Source organism: Ambystoma mexicanum, chromosome 6q, assembly GCF_040938575.1.
Source record: "Ambystoma mexicanum isolate Mex_15411 chromosome 6q, UKY_AmexF1_1, whole genome shotgun sequence".
Classification (NCBI taxonomy): Eukaryota; Metazoa; Chordata; class Amphibia; order Caudata; family Ambystomatidae; genus Ambystoma; species Ambystoma mexicanum.
In genome coordinates, this window is record NC_090937.1 from 1,092,023,847 (window position 1) to 1,092,044,411 (window position 20,565).

Genomic DNA, 20,565 nt, shown 5'->3' on the forward strand with positions numbered 1-20,565 from the left:
AAGAACACTTTTTTGTTTTGCCAATTGGAGCAAAGATATACAACGGATTTGGGGATCCCACTCTAGAACACATGACATATAACTGACCGTGGGAGAAACATGGAGATTCCAAGTTGGTACCAGTGCACTTGATTGACTGGTCCTGTGCCTTTTTGATCATGATATAGAAATCCAGCCTGACTGAAAACTGTAGGCACTTAACGCTGAACAGAATGTCTGTCGGAATGAGTGGAACGGGGGGATGAATACATCTTCTCATTTTCACTTCCCAGTCAACACTGTCACTATAAGTACATTGGGCAGCAATGTTTTGACGCAGAGCCTTATGCCATTACACAGCCTAGGGGGATTGAGATCGCAAAGCAGCTTGATGGGTGACCCAGATTTGAGTCGAAGGCACGTGGTGGCATTCCTGAGGTGGTGTTGTGAGTTGAGGAATTATTTTGGATAGTTTACGGCTTCATTGATATCCACCACTGTATCAATTGAGTTGTACTAAGTAAATTTGCCCGGAAGCATATCCTGAATCTGTGAAAAAACTTGTGAAAAAACACTTTAGCACTACTCGTAAGAGAGTAACCAAAATGCCTGTCACACCTCTTTATAAAGCAACAATTTGGAAACTTCTTGAATGCCACATGCCTTCAGCTTCTCCTCTCATGTCCATTCGCTGCCCATACGCCTTCGCCTTATGCCTCTCATACGCCTTCTCCTCCCATACACCAATGCTTCACCAAGCCACAAACCCACAACTTGTTGATCGGTTCTAATTGCATTTAGGTGTATTTCCTGGAATATTAAGGGTATTATTAATCCAATTAAGAGACAGCAAATGTTAACCCAATTTAAGAAATGTAATACGTCAGTTGCATGTATTCAGGAAACATATTTATTGTTGCAGGAGTCAATTAAATAAACTGTTCTGGGTGCATGAGCTTAGCCAGTCACGCGGATGGGAAACGGGATGGTGTTGCAATTATAATCAACACAATTCTGCATCATAAAGTTCGACATAAAGATGCTGATGAAAAAGGGAGAGGGGCCTGGGTTAAATTACAATTAGGTTCTGAAATTGTTTCTGTCATTAACATTTATGGTCCAACATGCCCCGGTCCTGAATTCGGGCAAATATGAAGCCAACTATTCTCCAGTCTAAGGGTGCAGAAGGAGGAGACTGACACATAGGTGACATAGTGGTTGCTATTAACATTTATTGTAAAATAAAGAGAAAACCTAACTTTCCCTAACCCTAAGAGAGGCTTCCCTACCTCAACTAAAAGACGAATGGCTCTGTCAGAATGTCTGTGTAAATCAATAGTTTACATTTAATACTAAACTAAAGATAAGGAATGTCTTCTTGGTCCAGAACTATGACTCCCTTCTTCTGGACTGAAAGTAGAAGTGTTTTCCAAAGTACTGGCTTCTTCCTGGTGCAATGGCTCCCTTTCCCAAATCAACTCACAAAAGTTCAAAACAGTTCTCCTTGTCAGATACCCTGCGTATTTTCTAAAAGTTCAACACAACTGGGGGAATTACTCACTTCCTCTGGTCTTGGCTACCAGGAGAATGACTCCCTTCTCCTAGTATTTTGGATACAGAGTTTGTACAACTTTAGTTGCTAGGAGAATGCCTCTCTTCCCCTAGTATCTTGACAGTTCCACACAACCGGAGGTAGGTGGGGAGACTCCCTTCCCCAGGTCCTTTCTCACAATTCACAACACCAGGCGGAATGTGCCCCTCTTCTGTCCTTCCGTCGGCCTTATTTCACAGTTCACAACACCAGGGGGATTGTCTCCCTTCCCTTGGCCTTTCTCTCAGACTTATTTCACAGTTCACAACACAGAGGGGAATGTCTCCCTTTCCCAGACCTTCTCTCAGGGCTATTTAACAGTTCACAACCACAGGGGGAATGTCTCCCTTCCCCATGCTTTCTCTCAGGCGCGACATTTCCACACAACCAGGGGGAATTACTCCCTTCTCCTGGTATCTTTTCTCTTGTTAGGACTTTTCTAGATCATCAGGGGGAATACCTCCCTTCCTCTGGTCTCTCTCTCACTTTAGTTCTGCAGTTCAGTGCCACCAGGGGGAATTATGCCCTTCCCCTGGTCCACATCTCAGGTAGCGTCAAATACACAGTTCTCAAATCTTAGAAGGGTCCCCTGACCCTGGCTTCTTCTCTTCTTTGATTATACTCACTTGGTATCTCTCTTTACCAAGCACTGCGATCAGGAAGAGATGAGGAAGATGACTCATGCCACTTGCTGATTTTGGGCCCCAGACCCTGAGTTCTCTCTCTGTTCAGTTGGGTCCACTTGGTTCACACTCTTTCCAAGTGTGACCCTGAGGATGATACCTTGCTTCCGATTTGGGCCCAAGACACTTGTTTCTCTCGCTCAGTCTCCTCAGGACTTCTACTGCCGCTAGCCTGTATCCACCACTCTGCCTGGTTCTTCTTTGGAAGTGATTCAAAAGTCCCAGGTTCATCGCAGGCTGAAGACACGGTATAGGCCAAAATGACCGCACTGAAAGTTCCAACCTGTAAAAAAAGGTTGTAAATGCATGCCACCAAAGTTCGAACCTTTGGTGGCATGCATTTTAGGTAGGTAAAAAACAGACTGTGGGGGCTGCGGGGGTGTCCCCCGCAACTCCCCGATCACCATACTATATAGTATAGTGAGCGGAGGGTGCGGGGGTCACCCCCGTAGGGCACTCGAGGAAAAAAAAAAAACAACCAGGGGCTGCAGCGGTTTCCCCAGCAACACCCCGCTCACTATACTAAACAGTATGAACCCTGAAGCTGCTCGTAAAAAATAAAAGGACCTTGCTGCGCCGGTTCCGACCACAGAAGTGAAAGGGAACGGGCACCGCAGGGACACAGCTCGTCTTGAAAAGTAAGTAGGGTGTGTGTGGGGTGTGTGTGGGGTATGTTGGGGGTGTGCAGGGGGTGTGTGTGGGGGGTGTGTTGGTGTGTTGTGGGTGCGGGTGAGGGTGTGGGTTTGTAGGGGTTTTAAATGTATGTTTGCATGGGAAATGTACAAACCTTTTGTGGTGCGTACATTTCTCATGCAAACTTTTCCGTTGCTGACTTTTCCGTGATGGAAAAATCACGCAGATCCGAAGACACCAAGTCCTTCTTCAATTTTGCTTTTGTTAAGCAGGCTCCACACTGGCATAACCTCCACACCTGCAGTAGTGTCAGTCATGTTAGCCCTCCTACGGGCCACCAGGTCCCAGTACTTGGTACAGGCAAACCCTCAGGGCTCCCAATGATCTTCTTCATCCCACTACTTTTGGTTAGGTTGACCACACAGATGTTACAGAAGTACATGGGTCTATTCTCTCTATGGGAGGCTGTGTTGGAAGAGGGGTTTTAGGATTGTAGGGGTATATCGAGCACGGGTGGAGGGTGGGTATATTGCATTCTCACAAGATGTTCTTGCTAGTCCCAAGAGGGGATGTCTCTTCCTATGAGATCCTCCGACTGATTATCACCCCTGGAGGGACTATCAGGTAGCAGCCCCACCACCCTGGCCTCATGGGAAAGGGCTCCCCTTCGGGATAAATGACAACATCTTGGGATTTGCCACACCAGTTAGATCTAACAAACTTAATTTATATGGCGACTTTAAGAATATCATAGACCCATTTATGGATAGAAGGTCCAAATGTATTTTTAAGAGCTCTAAAACACAGAAAGCATTTACCCTTTGCCTATTTGAAGTTGGTTTACTAGACTCCTGGAGGTTGACTCAGTCCACAGTGTTGAATTTTACCTTCCACTCTTTACCCCATAACATACTCTCACAGTTAGACTACATTTGTGTGGCCAAAATCTTATCTAGAGCTGTAATAGATACTAAAATTGGGAACATGATTATATCTGATCGTGCCCTGGTGATCACAACTTTTGACCTTACAGACATTAAAAAACACTCAAAAAGATGGTGATTAAACAACTTCCTATTACAAGATAAGGAGCGAGCTTTCCTCTCTTTCCACCTGCAATTTTTCAATAATAATCATGATCTTGATGCTTATATGATAAATAATTGGGGTATATAAGGTGCCTCGAGAGGAAATATTATTTCCTATGTAATAAAAAAAAATGGAGAAAGGAAAATAGATATAGATTCTCTAAACGAACAAATCACTAAATGTGAGAAACAATATTATCAAAACCCTAAAGAGCAATTGTTTCATACCATCCTACTCTTGTGCATTCACATCAACAAAGAGTTAACTGAACAAGCCTCTAGGGCAATTCTAAAAGACAAATCTAAAGTATGCCAAACCTCCAACAAAGCAAGTAGAGCACTTGCTTTCTACTTAAACATTAAACAGCTACTCTTTCACATGTTAAAAATGATCGGGCATTATGGTTTCAGGGGATCAAGCAATTATTGATAACTTTAGAAAATTGTATGAAAATGTATATTCCTCTGAACAAGATTGCTCTCTAACCGATCTTAATTCCTTCCTTGACAACATCAGTAGAGACTATTACCCACATTTAGACTTGAGTGGGTTAAATGATTAGATTAATATATGCTAAATATCTAACGCCATTAATGACTCATGGAAAGGCAAAGCCCCTGGCCCTGATGGACAGTCTATAGGACTATTTAGTCTCTTTGCCACTAGGCTTAACTCCAAATTGGAAACACTATATTTATATTTCTATAGTGTTGGCAGATTATCTAGTACTTTTGCAGGGGCCTTAGTAATTCTTTTCCAAGACTGGTGAACTTCCCAAGAATTATTGACCCATATACCGCATTTACGTTGATTGTAAAATATGTGCCTAAATACTTGCAAATAGAATCAAATGTTTCTTCCCAAAAATGTAGAAACCTGATTAAGTAGGATTTATTAAAAGAAGAAATATATCATCTATTATAAAATTACTATTTGACATTATCCATGTCAGGAACAAGGATAGAGATGCCTATGCTGCAATCACCCTTGATGTCGAAAAAAGGCCTTTGACAGGGTTGAATGGCATTAACGGTTTTAAGAACTGCGATGGCATGGCTGTGGAGACGGTTTTATATCTTTAGTTAAACTATTATATTCAGACCCTAGAACATCTATTCTCATAAATGGTCAATCCTCATAATTGGTCTCACTAAAAAGGGGGACTAGGCAATGCTGCCCTTTATCTCCCATTTTTTATATTTTGTCCCTTGAACCCGTTTTGAAGTATATAAGGAAAGATGTGCTTATTCCAGGGATTAAATGTGGGAGACATGAAGTCAAAATTGCAGTTTATTCTGATGGTGTACTTATATTTTTGAAAAATCCTAAAACATACCTCCCAAATGTGTTGCATACATTAGAAGTCTTTTTTCCTTAGTATCTGGATACAGATTAAATGGAGATAACTCAGAAGTATTACCTCTTAATTCATACTGTTTAAAACGAAAATAATATATATGATCTTAAATGGTGTCAAAACTCGATCAAGTATCTTGGTGTGAATATCTCATCATCTGTCAATAACACAATAAAACCTAACACAGATGCCACAAATAGGCTTTGAGATTTATTTACGGTTTGGTCTCCAGTGTATCTATATTGGTGGGGGTGTTTGGAAACCATCAAAATGATACTGTTACCAATAATATTTCACTTTTTGCAGATGGTTCCTGTCTCCTTACCCGCTCCAGTTTCCATAAATTCTGTTCTTTTGAACTTCTTGTGGGGCAGAAGGAAATGTAAAAGAATTGCTGTTAGTAAGGTAAAACTCCCATTTGAGAAAATTTGAGTTAACTTTCTCGACTTCAAATGTTATAATAAGGCTTTCATTTTGAAACAGGCTTAAGTCTGGCTCTCAACAATGATTACTCTGGACCTTCCCACTTGGTCCATAGTAGAAAATTAGATAGCTCAACTATTCTGTACCAATTAATTATTTTACATAGTTGGTCAAATTACCTCCAGGGTGTCCTGCCCCATCAACGTGGCTTCTGCAATGCTTAAGGAATTTCTTTTTCCTTTTGTGAATAATCCATCACAACTGTTTTCGCCATACTTGTGGTGTAATAAAAACATCACTATAAATGGAAGATCTATCCTTTGGAAACAATGGCTGAACAAAGGTATTAGGTTTGTTCATCAATTTTTTTCAGGCCCTTACATAGTAATACATAGTAATTTTTATCTATTTTAAAATTCCTTTATAGTAACTAATTCCTATTATGATTCATATAATAAATTAGTGAATGCTTATTTAGATAAATTTAATTCCTGCACTATTAATAGACTGGTACCTGATAATTCTAGAATACAATGCTTACTTTCATATTCGCTCTTCAATGCTTCCAAATCATACAAACTGATAAGGTATATGAAAGTACCCGGTAATAAATGGCTATCTGAACTACAATGGGAGCATGACTGTGATGACATTTTTGATTAATGTAAATGGTCCTCAACTTGGAAGAAAACCAAACTAATTTCAACATCTGACAATGTTACTCAGAATCTCCTCTTTTTCACAAATTGATTTTTTTTTCTTTATTGAATATAGCTGAAAGAATTCAACTTTTTCAATATTGAACAACATTCATTTACACATTAATACATACATCAAATAAAGTGAAGGAAACAATAGTTTCAGAACACCGTAATAAAACAAAGTTAGACCGCTTTGTTCTAACCTATAACTTAAATAAAAATACACCTGTAAAGAAATAAAATGTCAATCATGATCTTCAAATCATTTCAACTTGTTAAAAATGATAGTATAAATGTCTTAATTTAGAACTGCACAGTGCACCAAACATTGTCTCTTCCCAAAATAATACATGATTAAAACACAAGACCTCCTAATACAATTGATTCATCCGCGATCAGACAACTGTTCCACACTACCTTAGAATCCTCACATTTCTAGTCCACTATGGAATTTGGACTCATTTCCAAATTCAAGGCAGATAGTAAATTGTAAGTTGCAATGCAAATACTTATAGATTTGGTGGACAGTATTACCGATCAACGGGTTTCAGTGTGCAAAGCACTGAAGTATTGCATATGCTTCTTAAAGTATTTGTTTCTTAAATTAATTAAAGTAGGACATTCAGTTATAATGTGTTTGAGGGTTTCTCTATGTACAATGACCTTATAAAACCTACAATAATTCTCCTTTGGGTCCATCAACCTTCTTCTGATCAGTATATCACGAGTTAGAAATAGATTGAATCGCAGTCATAAAATGGCCGATCTCAGTTGTGGAGTTGGAGCTTGATTTAGGTACGATGCAAGTTCTTTGAGTCTTTTATGCTCTAAAGCTAATACTTGAAAGTCTTTGTACCCAAGGCACTCAATTCTCATATTAATCCAATCCAACCTGAATAATTTAACCTTTGCTCGAGTTGGATTCACAAGGAGGGTATCCAAACTTATGTCTGCTCTGGCCAAAATTCTGTAAATATATGAAACCCACGTTTTAACAAATGCATTTTCCGACGACAACATATAAGCTGATAGTGTTGCTAATATGTTGTCAGTTCTTGTGTAGGACAAGCACTTGCGAAACAAGGCACAGAGCCTCCAATGATATTCAGCATTCAAGGATGTCAGACCAAATTCAAGCAGTAGCCAAGGACCAGGTACACATTGAAGGAGGTGTAATGCACCTCTCCAAAATGTAGCCTCTAATTTATGCAAGTCTGTAGGGCATACAATGCTTTTGGTCTCTAGGCCATACAGTATGGTAGGTAGAACTTTTTGTCGCCAATAAATAATGGCGGGTCTGATAGTAAATTTACCAAATTTGTGCAATATTATCCTTATCTGGGAAATGGCAGTCATGATCTTATTCTCTAAGGTCCTGGAATGCGAATTGATTGAGGGCATACCATCAAATAAAATGCCTAAATAAAGGTACATGGGCACCACTTGCACTATCCTTTCATTGATTCTCCATTCAAATTGAGTTCTTCTGGAGGGCCTAGGTGCGTATATGACTACTTGTGTCTTGGTGAGATTGATTATCAATTCATTGTCATCCAAATAAACACTTAAGGCATTCAATAATTTTTGCAAACCTACCGGGGTTTTGGAGACTAACAGCAGGTCCTCTGCATACCACAAAGCTTTTATGGTTGTACCATTCATCCTTCGCGAGTCAGAGTCAACCTGATGAAAGGCCTGTAATGCATCATGGATAAAGAAATTAAAGACGGCTGAAGCTAGGATACATCCCTGCTTCAGCCCCCTAAAAGTTGATATCGCTGACGATGAGAGGCCAAGTATGGACAGTCGTACCATTATGGTGGTTGTCGAATGTAAGGCGTGGATGATATCACACAGAATCTCTTGACAATTCGCCGCCTGTAACTTTTCCATCAGTTTGATTCGAGAAATGGAATCAAAAGCTGAGTGTAAGTAAACAAAGGCGAAGAACAAAGGTTGTTTTGTTGATTGGACCTGGGCTTTTTAGAGCATTAAGAGTCAATAATTGACTGTTGTTCCTAAACCTGCAACAAACCCGGTTTGACAGGGATCTCGTTGATTACACCCCTGTGTCCACCGTGAGAAATTTCTCAGGACCAGTCGCGCAAAGATCTTACCCGGAGCATCAAGTAATGCTATTGGGCGATAACTTGCCGGTGACCCTCTGTCACCTTTCTCAATAATCGGTACCAGTAAGGAGGACATCTATGATGTGGGAATAGTTTTTGAAAGAATGATTTGTTGAAATACATTATTCAATATTCTGGCCCATCTGGATGGATTCTGTTTAAACATATAATTGTTTAATCCATCCGGCCCCGCAGCTCCCGAAGAGGATGACTTGTTTATCAAATCTTCAATGATTTCTGACGAGCATTCCAAACTCCAGTGAGCTTTGGCCGATTTAGAATAGGAAAACTCGAAATATTTACGATCCGCATATAATTGAGAAAAGTGTTCATGCCATTGTGTTTCAGTCACACCGCACAATTGGAGATTAGCTTGAGATTGATTAGATACTTTATTAAGCAAAGTCCACAATTGTGCAGAGTTTTTATTATTAGCGGAGCGCAAAAAGGCTTCACTGTCCTGTTGATAGAGTTTTGCCCTTCTAGCCTGGGACCAGTTTCGATATTGACATATGATCTTCTGGCGACTATGCTCTCATTCACTAAGAGGCAGTTTGAGCATGGCTCTTAATTCTTTCCTATATATTCTTTTCACTTGTTGGACAATCTAATCACTTTGGTGCTAGTGATTTGGCAAATAGGGTAATTTTCCTGTATATGAGGATCCAAGAGAGGGTAGAATGTCTGCATAAAATTCATACTTCGAGTGATCTTGATTTTTTATAATTCCTATGAAATTATTCAAAACCAAACTTGTCAATGATGGGAATTGCTGGTCATGTAAGGATATCCTGGGCTCGGTCAAACATATGTTCTTTGATTGTATTTCATTTAATAGGTTTTGGAGTAATGTGTGGAGATATTTGAAAGACATCTTTAAAGTTAATATTCAATTATCCCTATCCAATATCCTACTTGGTAGTGCAGCCTTTAATGCTTATGAAATTAACAATTCGCTCATTGTATTGATTGGTGGGATGTTCTGGCTGAGTCGGTGAAGGCACAGAGACACACACCTTTTGTGCTTATGAGATGTATGCCGTTCGAAATTATGAGAGGTAGGGAAGCCAATTTAACTTGAGATCAGTTTGATGTGTAACAGTTCTCAATCATGTATTGACATAAGAGCTGTGCTGGAGAATTCTACACAGAGACGGGTAGAGTGTGCTGGTGTGTCAGATGCTAGACAGGGTGCAGAGGCTGTCTAGGTGCAGGTAGGGGCTGTTTTCAGAGTACCAAATGCCTGGTTCGTCAATAAGCATCTGCCTGTGTACCCACTAGCCCGCAAGGTTTATAAAGCGGGTGCATGGTACATTGGATTAGATGATGTGACGGTTTGGAGTAAAAGTTGTATCTCTGTGCAGGATGCCCAAGGAGCATGGTGCGTTGACTGGAGTTGGGAGAAGTAACTTGAAGGTGTCTGATAGGACGAACTTGCAGATGCTGGTGCTGGTGATGCTCCAGAGCGGACTGACATTTCTGTACGGTGTGATTAATGTGGTGATGTGGGAGTACTGTTCACTTGGGCGCTGGTAAATTGGCCAACCAGACTCTGGCTTCAGCGTTCATGCAGGAGCAGAATGGCACCCAGGAGGTTGAGGGATTATGTCTGTCTTTGCCATGTTATGCAAATTGTGTAAAGTTTGTTTCCTACGGGGGAGAGGTGTTGTAGTTGATGATATCTAGAACTGCAGTATTCATCTTAAATGGAACTGCAGTATTCATCTTAAATGGAACAGCAGTATTCTGGCAGCCTGCCACATGCCATCTATGTATGAATACCTTCATTGCCCCCTGTGATGTCATAGTCAGTTGGAATTTGAACCCTGTGATGCGAGGAGTTTTGGTTCAGCTTAGAAAAGATGAACTTGGGGTGCCATGTAACAAACGTGCTTGCCTTCACTCTGTGCCTCAATGGACCATCATTTTTGAATGCATGCCAAACTTGACATGGAGGGTCATCACACGTTTTCCGTTATCCTGGCGGTAAATCCTCCAGGATACCCGCAAACGGTTATATTGTTACCAGAGCCTGACCTGCTGGTATTACTGGCAGATTACAGGTGCCGACAAGGGGATAGAATTCCCCATTCCATGGAGTACTCAATGGGGTAATACCAGCTGTTTTTTGTCTGTGCGGCGCCTGACTTACCTCCAGCTTTTAAGTTTTAGTGGAAAAGTGCTGGTATACGTTATTAACAGCACTTATTTTCCAGACCAGCAAAATTTTGATGACCCCCTAGACTCTAAATGTGAGGCTTAGAATGATTTATTTATTATCACAGTTTCAAAACTACTATGGTGCGATTCAGCGCAGTACAAAAGCAGAGTAAAATAACATAATTAAGTAAGGAGCATCACAGGAAATGGTAAATCAATGATTGAATATTCCCTGTATTATCACCATTTATTTATTTAATTGTTCATTTATAACGCGCTTAATACCATGGTTGTGGTTTCTAAGCGCAGGATCCGGAATCAAACCTGTATGGCACTGCGTTGTCTTGCTTCCAAGACAAACTCGTTGCCCCTGGGCTATCCTTCCTAATTGCATTTTTTTACTTATTATATGTAAATACTGTATCGGAACTAATATACATGTCCAAAATAATTAAAAGACTTTATGATACATTCAGCAGTGGTATGATACTCAGTTTTAACCCAGCCTTACCCCAGTTTAGGGTGAGGTGGATTAAGAGAAACTGAGCATGTGATTCAATATTTCGGAGGCCTTGTTTGACTTTTCATGGAATTACAAATGGATCAGTTACTATGCACATCTGTGCAGCCCGTATGCAAATCCCAATTCTTAGGCGTTCCAGAAGAAACATTCCAAGGATCTCAGGGGTGAGTCCAGCAGGGAAAATGTCTTGTAATAATATGGATTATCTTATTCCCTGCTCTTAAAGACTGAGACTACTACTGCCTTGCTCCATGATAAAGAATTATTCCAGTATCATTCAATGCACCAAGTACTCAGCACAAGATATCGGCACACAAAATCCAGCTACCCCTTAAGGAGTCCATAGGCATCATCTCAGGGCCTGATGCACTGCCCGCCTGGGTTGTGATTTTGTTCACTGGAACTCCTTCCGAGAAAAAAGGGAACCGTGCCAAAGGACTTATCTGAGTAGAGTTTGGTATTATATCTCTCTCCCAGAATCACAGTTTTGTCAGCCCCTGAATCATGGCATTTAGGAAATAAATCCTTCCAAGCATGTTCTGTAACACAAGTGACCTCAACGGGAGTATAACAGTTTTCTCCTCTGTTTACTGCTTGCCAGAATTTTACAGTGCCCTTCCACTCTGCTGCAGTTGTGTGTTAACATCCTGTTGTAGTCAGCCTAGATAGGTGTTGCCTAAACCTGATGACCATCTTGCAGTTCCTGCGTGTGATCCCAAACTTCCTGTTCTTGATCCTACACATATCATTATACCAGTTCCTTAGGCTTTTTGGTATCCGATATTTGCTGATAGTGGAAACGTGCCCCCTAGCAAATATCATATAGTCCTCATAATGCTTCTTCTATGAGGGCAACGGGGTCAAGAAGTCTCCTTACATCATCACTGGAGCTTCTCAGTATATTCCCCAGAGGATTAATGAGTCACAGTAGGGACTGGTTGAAGGAACACACTTATCTCACTGGAGCCTAAGATTCCAGGTCTAGATCCTCCCTGGGGCCATAAAAGTCAGAGTGCAGAATAAGGGGTTATAGTTGGACTCGACCCTCTCCACCAGTGCTAAATGCTTCATTGATGTTACTAGACCATCGGACATTAGATCGTACACGGGAAACCTATACTAACCAACCATTAGATGGTGTACAATCTTCACATGATAATAATAGGAATGTTCCAGAGCTCAATGGACATAGGTCTAACAAGGAGTCCACCGCTGTCATCGGTGGAGGATATCAAGTTCTTGGGTAATAGTTTTAGAATCAAAGAGGATGTGATGGATGCCCTGTAGCTCAATCTGTACTTCCCAGAAACAGAAATTGCACTATATTCCTTTGCAGATCAGATTATTATCTGTCTGTGCAACAGTGCCTTTAAGAGCTCAATCTTGATAAAATCTCCCCTCAATTGTTTTAATTGAGACATTCCATATTTTTTCTCCTATTTCAAGACTTACTATTCAGGTGTATTGTTTGCATCTTTTAGTGTTCCTGTAAAAAATGTATTTCTGTTAAGGATTTCACTAAGCTCTTATTTCTCACCTGGGTGGAATTAACATGAGTCTGGCCAGAACAGCCACATGCTTCATATGCTATTAAAAGCAGTGGTACCTTCTGTGTCACATAGTGGTAGGTGGGTGGTCATATGTTTGACAATGATCCTCCATTCCTGTGTACCCAGATTCAATTCCCCAACAGGGAAGATCATGCTTTTGCTGCCAACTGGATAATCAAATCATTTAGGAAAACTATTAAATTTGTCTTCAGAACTGATCCTGTTGGGTGGTATGAGAGTTTCATGACATCATGAGCACAGAATCACCCTTATCTACCAATGAATAGAGTGTTTCTAAGTCTGAAGTTTTTGTGTTATCTCTATAAAACACTCTTCCTTTTGAGCTGAGAATACTTCTGAACTACTTACTTACTGTACTATCATAGTTCTGTTTTTAGTCTGAGCTAAATTAGAATCTTTTTGTTACTTTTGAGGTGAAGTAATCTTTGGCAGTGAGCCACACAATGACTCATTACAAGTTTGCCGATCTAGAAAATAAGTGCCGGTAATAACATATACTAGCACTTTTCCAGACAGGCAAACTGCAGGTTTGCTGGTGGAGGCCTGATTTACCTCCAGTTAAAATCTGAAGGTAGGTCAGGCACCCCACCTGCAGAAACAGCCAGTATTACCGGCACCGGAATTACCAGTGCTGGTAACACCAGCATTGCCCCCATGGACTACATGGATGGGGGAATACCATACCCTTGCTGGCCCCTGTAGTCTGCTGGAAGGTCAGGCGCCAATAGCAGTATTACCATTTGCCAGTATCCTGGCGGATTTTCTACCAGGATACTGTCAAACTTTTGATGACCGCAAATGTAGGGGCTCGAACAAAGTGAACACCCTTTAACGGAGGGTGCAATGCTGTTATCGGCAGGGTCGGGCCACCGCTGCAGGTTATATCACCATTAGCACCTTGTCATTACAAAGCACAGGAGATGATGTTTTTTTATTATTAAGAAAACGAAAAAGAAAACATAACTGAAGACTCTGCAACCTAACTTTGTTGTCAAAAGGTTTGTCTTCTCCGATGATGACGGAGACATCATCAATGCAGAAAACAGACTTCATGGGAAAGTAGCTGTCTCACAGAGATTTAAAGTGAGGCTACTTTTTTTAGACTTACAAATCAAGCTTCAGCTCCTGCGTCGGGTGTTCTTGAGTTCTAAACAGGGTCGGACAGGGACATAAAATTGTCTTGGGCACCAATGAAAAAATGGCCCACAGATGCAAGTGGCAATTTATTCCTTTTGTGATACTGTTCAAATAATACCTAAGGGTGAGTTTTTTTAATAAAATGTGATGCAAATCATGCACACCAGCATTTTGAGTTTTTGGTTTGGCCATTGGCCTATTGCCCTATAGGCCAATCTAAGCCTTGTTCTAAATGTAATCAATGTGGTTAGCTGCTGGTTCGCATAAGCAGGTGAAAGGCGGCAGGGATCACAGCATTTTGGCTGCTCAGAACGCTGGCTTGGCCCAGTGAATACAGCCACTATTCTGAGCATCCTTACTGGTTAAAGACACCATCCAGAGTGATAATGTAGAAAATATATTTGTTTGTATAGCTTTCTTTTAAGAACCATAATTACAGCAAAAGGTCACGGATTTGCACTATATTTTGTGTTTCTTTTTTATTAATGTTGAAAGACTGTATTGTCACTGGCTAAGTTACATGTGGACACCCCACCCAGTTTCCTGGATTTCAGCCCCTGAACACATGAGACAGTTGCCTGGAAGCAGCAAAACATCAAGGTGGTTGTAGAAGGACCGGACACAGCTCATTTCAAGTGTCTGGACGCGAGGAACCGAACTTCAAGGACCCTATGAGGCCTCGAAAACCACGTTTGAAGGCCCTAGTACGCACTGTTTCCAAGATGTTTGCACACGACACACATGCAAGACATCAATGCGGTCATAGAAGGTCTGAACAAAGCCCATTTTAATCATCTTGACGCCAGGAACAAGGCCCTAGGACGCACCGTTTCCGAAATATCTGCACTGCAATGCACCGCAACATATATGCAGTACGCCAGGGTTAGGCGACAGGTGGGGAGAATGACAGAAGGTCCCATTATGCTTCAGCACGCCAATTCTCCCCTCCCCTCCACGTCGGCTCCGTGATTGTCAACAATTGATGAGTGCGTATCATATCTGTCTACAGAACCCGCGCGGAGTACGGGCACTGTTTGCTAGTGTGGAATAAAGTTCATTAAAGAAAGGCACTATTTCATACATCTGCAATTCATCTGCAACATCCGATTTTGTTTTCTCTAACAGGGTAATTCATAGACTTTCGCACAAAAGTGACGCACGCGGCTGGCGCACAGTGTGGGCGTGCGAATGTCTGCGCCAGCTGCGTGAGCTAAAATCGATTTCCGCGCACAGCGTATTCATGGACTTTAGCCTCCAAAACCAGCCGTGGCACAGAGTGGCGCAGCGACCCTGCAGCAGCGCCAGTTACGCCCCCAAGAACGCCCTTGTGCAAGGAAAAGCCATCACAATCCCCAATCCAGCGCAAAGGGCTGCGCTAACCCTGGACCAGTTTACAGGGCTGGCAAACAGCAAACGCCAAGCGGGGAACATGTATTACTGGGGTTTGCGTGAAGTTTCACACGCGAAAGGGCCTGTGCGAGTGGGGTACGTGTATAACTGGGGTTCGCGTGACGTTTTACATGCGAAAGGGCCCTGTGCGAGTGGGGTACGTGTATTTCTGGGTTTCGCGTGAAGTTTTACACGCGAAAGGGCAACGCCAGTGCGCGATACGTCACAGACTCGCTTACGCGCTAAGGGCCTTTGGTCCAATGAAATCGCGTACGTCTGCTGACCCGCTTAGGTACCGGTAAACCCCTACCGCCTTACTACGAGTTCCCTTTGCGGGACCCGACTTTAACGGCTGGTTTTACCAGCTGTTAAAGTAGGGTGCCGCAAAGGGACCTTGGAGCTAATTACGGTACCGCAATTTGCGGTACCGTAATTAGCACCTTCCCCATTCCCATTATGCCCTATGGGAGCAAAAATGGGAATGGGGAAGAGCCTTGGTGAATGGGGAATTACCGCCCCCGCTAACCTTGGAGTAGGGCAGTAATTCCGCCATCTACCAAGGCGGACACTGTAAAATACCGGCGGCAACCATGCCGCTAATAGCGCCATGGTTACCGCCTACCGTGTAATGAGGCCCAAACAGTCCAAAGTAACCCTCCAACAACGCAAATCCAAAGGAAATGTTAAAAAAAAAAATCTCCATTGCTTCATGTTCATAATAAAAAAAAAAGAGAAATCAATCCATAGTCCAACTATTTACAATCCATTGTCCGGAAAAGATAAATCCATTGCTCCATGTCCATAATGCAAAAAAAAAAAAAAAAAATGAATACATGATGAAACTATATACAATCTATTGTCCAAGGATGTAAAGGGTCCATGATCCCAACCAAACAAACGAAACCTACCTAACAAACTAGCTAAAAATATAACTATATACAAATTTGTGTGGCATTGTCCATTGACCACAAATAAAAGGAAAACGAAAAGGAAACCTAACTCTAAAAACTATTTATAAGGGCAGCGGGCTAGTCCGACGGCTCACTTTTGGATGTCCCGGGCCAGGGCATCATCGAACTCCAGCTCAATGTCCTGGAGGTGGTCCTCTTCCATGGCCCCGAGGGTTCGCAGGGACGACGAAATGCTCTCCTCCAACTCCCTGCGAATTGCCTCGAGGCACTCGGCCCGCCTCAGGGCCCTCCGCATGGAGTTCTCTGCCCTGACCATCGTGAGCCGTGCCTCTTCTGCCCGCTGCTGCTCCACATCTATAGCATGGCCTAACCGCTGCCACACGGAAGACACTTCCAGTCCTGGGTCCTCCTGCCCTCTGTCCGATGCCTGCCCCTCCGATGACGAAGGCCCCGAGCCATCATGGCTCCCACCTTGTTGCTGCTGCTGCTGTGCCTCTGCCTGTGCCCTGGATCTTGCTGCCTGCACATCCTCCTCCGGCTGGGGTGCAGTTGTTGATGTGGCCACCCCTGCTGGACATCCGACTCCCAACTGTGGCAGGGATGTGTCCTCTACCAGCCTGGCCGCAGGGTCAGAGGCAGATCCACAGGTTACCTAGGTGATACATGGGTGGGAAGATGGCATGGAGTACGACTGGCGCATAGGGGGTTCAGTTGAGGAGAGGGTCGGAACAAGGTCCAGCAAATGGGGGAATCTGGCCCTGGTGAGCTGTCCCAGTAGGTCAACGCGGTCAACGAGATATTCGAGATGATGTGCAGTCTCCTCATGAAAAGACTGCAGGTCACCTCGCATGGCCCGTTGACGCAACGCCACCCCACCCAGGACAGGCTCAACCCGGTCCTGGATAGCCACGTCCACAGGGAGAGGAAGGCCAGTTGTTGTAAGTGGATCCCCTCCCTGAAAACGAGTCTGGACGTAGGCATCCCTGCTGGTGCGTGATGATCACAGGATCGGGGACAGGATTACACACAGGCACTTTCGCGGTGGCCTGTGCTGCCTCCTGTCCCTGCCCCTGCACTGCACCACTAGCACCAGTGGAATCCCCACCTCCAGACCCCATGTCTGTCCCTTGCATGGCCTCCTCCTCCACCAAACCCCCCACCAACCTGTATGACTCCGTGCAATCTTCCTCCGTCGGACCCTGTGGGGTCTCAGCTGCCCATTCTGCTGCCGAGGAGTCCAACTCCGACCTCCGCCTCTTGGACCTTCCCTTGGCAGTTGCGGCCTGGGATGCGGCACCGGACTCTTCACTCCCCGACAAGATGACAACCTGGGAGGGGAGCCGGGCCTTGCGTCTCCGGCTGGCGGGATGATCCCTGCCGCTGTGCTCCACAGCACCCTCTCCGCCCACTTCTTCAGTTGACGCTGCAGACAGGGAGAGATAAAACACAGGCATCAGGGCACTGTCCAATGGACTGATACACACATGACAGTTGCACATGAGTGGCATTGTTCAACTACAGACACGGCATTACACTCCATGACACACATGTCATTTTAACTCACACACATGAACATTTCAACAGCAATATTGCACCAGGCAGCACCATCCATACACATACAACAGCATGAACAGCCAAAGGTGAGCCTGACATCACATGAAACACAAGGAGTGCACTAGACATACGCACACGCCACCACACTTACATGCATGTCTACATCTCCTCCAACTGTTGCAGTTATGAGATCGACATACATGTCACATCTGCCAATCATCCTTCTACATATCAGTGTCACGTGCATCCATGTTGCATCACAGTTGCACACTTGTCAGATACACATACATGCACATGTACACAGTGCAGATACATGCATTATGAACCACCATCCATGCCACAACCATGCCAATGTACATACACAGAAATTCAAACATGTGTGCTCCGACACCTGCATTTGCCCAGCATGCTTACCAACACATACACCATCAAATTGTCTCACAACTGAGAGGACTCACATGTGGCAGCCTCACACCCATGTTCATACACATCCCTACATGGCCCTACATAAACACATGTGCAACCTATACACTACTGGCACACCACGCACCACGACACGCACAGCATACTATCAACATGCATGTACACTTATCGCTCGACTCCAGACGGGTCTGCCTCTCAAGGATCTGGACGTAGAGCGCTGGGCATATGCGTTCCAGGACCCTCATTTGATGGTTCGACAGCTGGCCCCGGGCCTTGTTGAGGGTCCTGGACCTGAAGTCCTCCCAGCGCTTCTTGACATGATGTAAGTCGCGGACTGCCACCCCCTCCGCTTTGATAGCAGTCACGATGTCCATCCAGATCCTGGTCCGTCCTTCATTGTCGGCGCGCGAACTTCCAAAGAGGGCATCATACTGGCCCAGGTCTTTCTCCACCAGGACACCAACTTCGGTGGCAGTGAAGCTGGTGGCCCTCTGCCTCTCTGGCTCGGGGTTGCCAGTGCTGCTAGATGGTAATGTGTTGGACATGGCAACCCCAGAGGAAGGAGTGGGTGGGAAACTGGGTCCTGGGGCTGGGCTGTGGAGCGCTGGAATCCCAGTCGGGAGTCTTTGGTTCCAGCAGGGGTGGTCACAGCAACTACACCCCTGGCTGATGTGCAGGCAGCAAATGGCAGGGTACGTGGGCAGCAGGCAGTCAGGCAGCAGCAGATGGCAGATGGGAGCATGCTCGGGGCTCTGGGGGGCAGTAATTCGGCCTTCTGGGCAGGAGCGTGGTCTTCTGTGTGTTTTTGCGTGGCCAGCTTGATACAGAGTGATTTGGCACGTGAAAAAAATGCACGTCAGCGTGTAATTCGAGGAAAGGGCCTTAGCGCGTAAGCGCGTCAGCACACACACGCAATTTCATTGGACCAAAGGCCCTTAGCGCGTAAGTTACATTACACACGCAGGTGTTTCCCTCATAGCACATGATGACAGAGCACACGTGGAAAAACTGCACGACCGAGTGTCATTGCGTGTAATTGGAGGAAAGCGCCCGCGTACACATGTATCTGACGTGTACGTGTGGGCCGGTTTAAAAGCTACTTGTAGGAGGCCATTTCCTTGTATGTGCTTTTCGTGGAGAGCGAGTGGGTGAAATCTGTACTTCTTGTCAGTTCACACGCGATTACTTCACAGCGTTTCTAGTTCGTACTCCCTGTTACCTCTGACAGCTCTTTTCTGAATTTTTGTTGGGCCTGTTTCCTCAAACAGAGTTCACTTCTCCTTTTGTCCTGTCTCCTCAGACAGCGTATAATTCTTCTTTTGGCGGGGGTGTTGCCAACGCGCACACGCGCGTATTTTTCACGTTCTTTTTCCAGGCAGACGGTGAGTTCTGCACGTACTTAGCAACTGTGCTTGCCCCATGTGTCGCGTTCCCCTTCAGAGGTCATTGTATGCTGCGTGTATTTCGCGTACGCTTAGTTTTGTGTTTCTGGGTCCCACAGCGTAGTGCAGGTTCATTTTTTCAAACACATGGTCTACGAGGGGTTGCGTGCACGTTAATTTTTGATTGTGGGCTGCCTGTGCGTTGCATGACCCGTCATCTTCCCCCAGCCTTGTTAGAGCACTAGGGTACGAATTCCATCTGGTATCCTACCCCTTTGACCCCCAATTGCCCAGGACAATAGTTTACTGCAACTCCCATACGCACAACAACATCAGTGCCATGGTTGGGAGGCGACCAAGCAGTAAGGGAGGCAAAGGTGGCCGGCCACCAAAAGGTGGGCGTGGTGGGTGCGGTAGGGGACGTGGCCGGGATTTGCAGGGTGCCCCTATACCCCCATGTGTGAAGGAACAATCAGGGACACACATGCCCCCCCCCCCATGGTTGAGGGAAACGTGGCTGACACCATCCCAGCTCAGCCCCTCTTGGACCAGCCCATTGTGGCACCTGACCTGGCACAGGATGACTCCCTGGCTGACTTCCAGGTCAGCAAGTCTAGGCCACATGTGGCAGTGCAAGTTGTTGTCACCAAGCCACGTGGATCTGGGGCAGCTATGTCATCTGCTGCCCCAAGTATGCAGGGTGGGGAGGCTGCAGGGGCAGCTGCAGCTCCATCCGCCCCAACTCTGACTATCCCAGCCAGGACAGTGTCAGTCCAGGTCCATCAAAATGACGTTCCCCCTGCCAACATTACCCTGCAACCAATGTCTGCATCAAGACCTATGGTCATTGTGCATTCTCAGACTCCTACTACCCAGTCCACCGGTGATTCTGCCCCTACTGACCAGTGTAAGCCACTCTGGCTCTGCTCC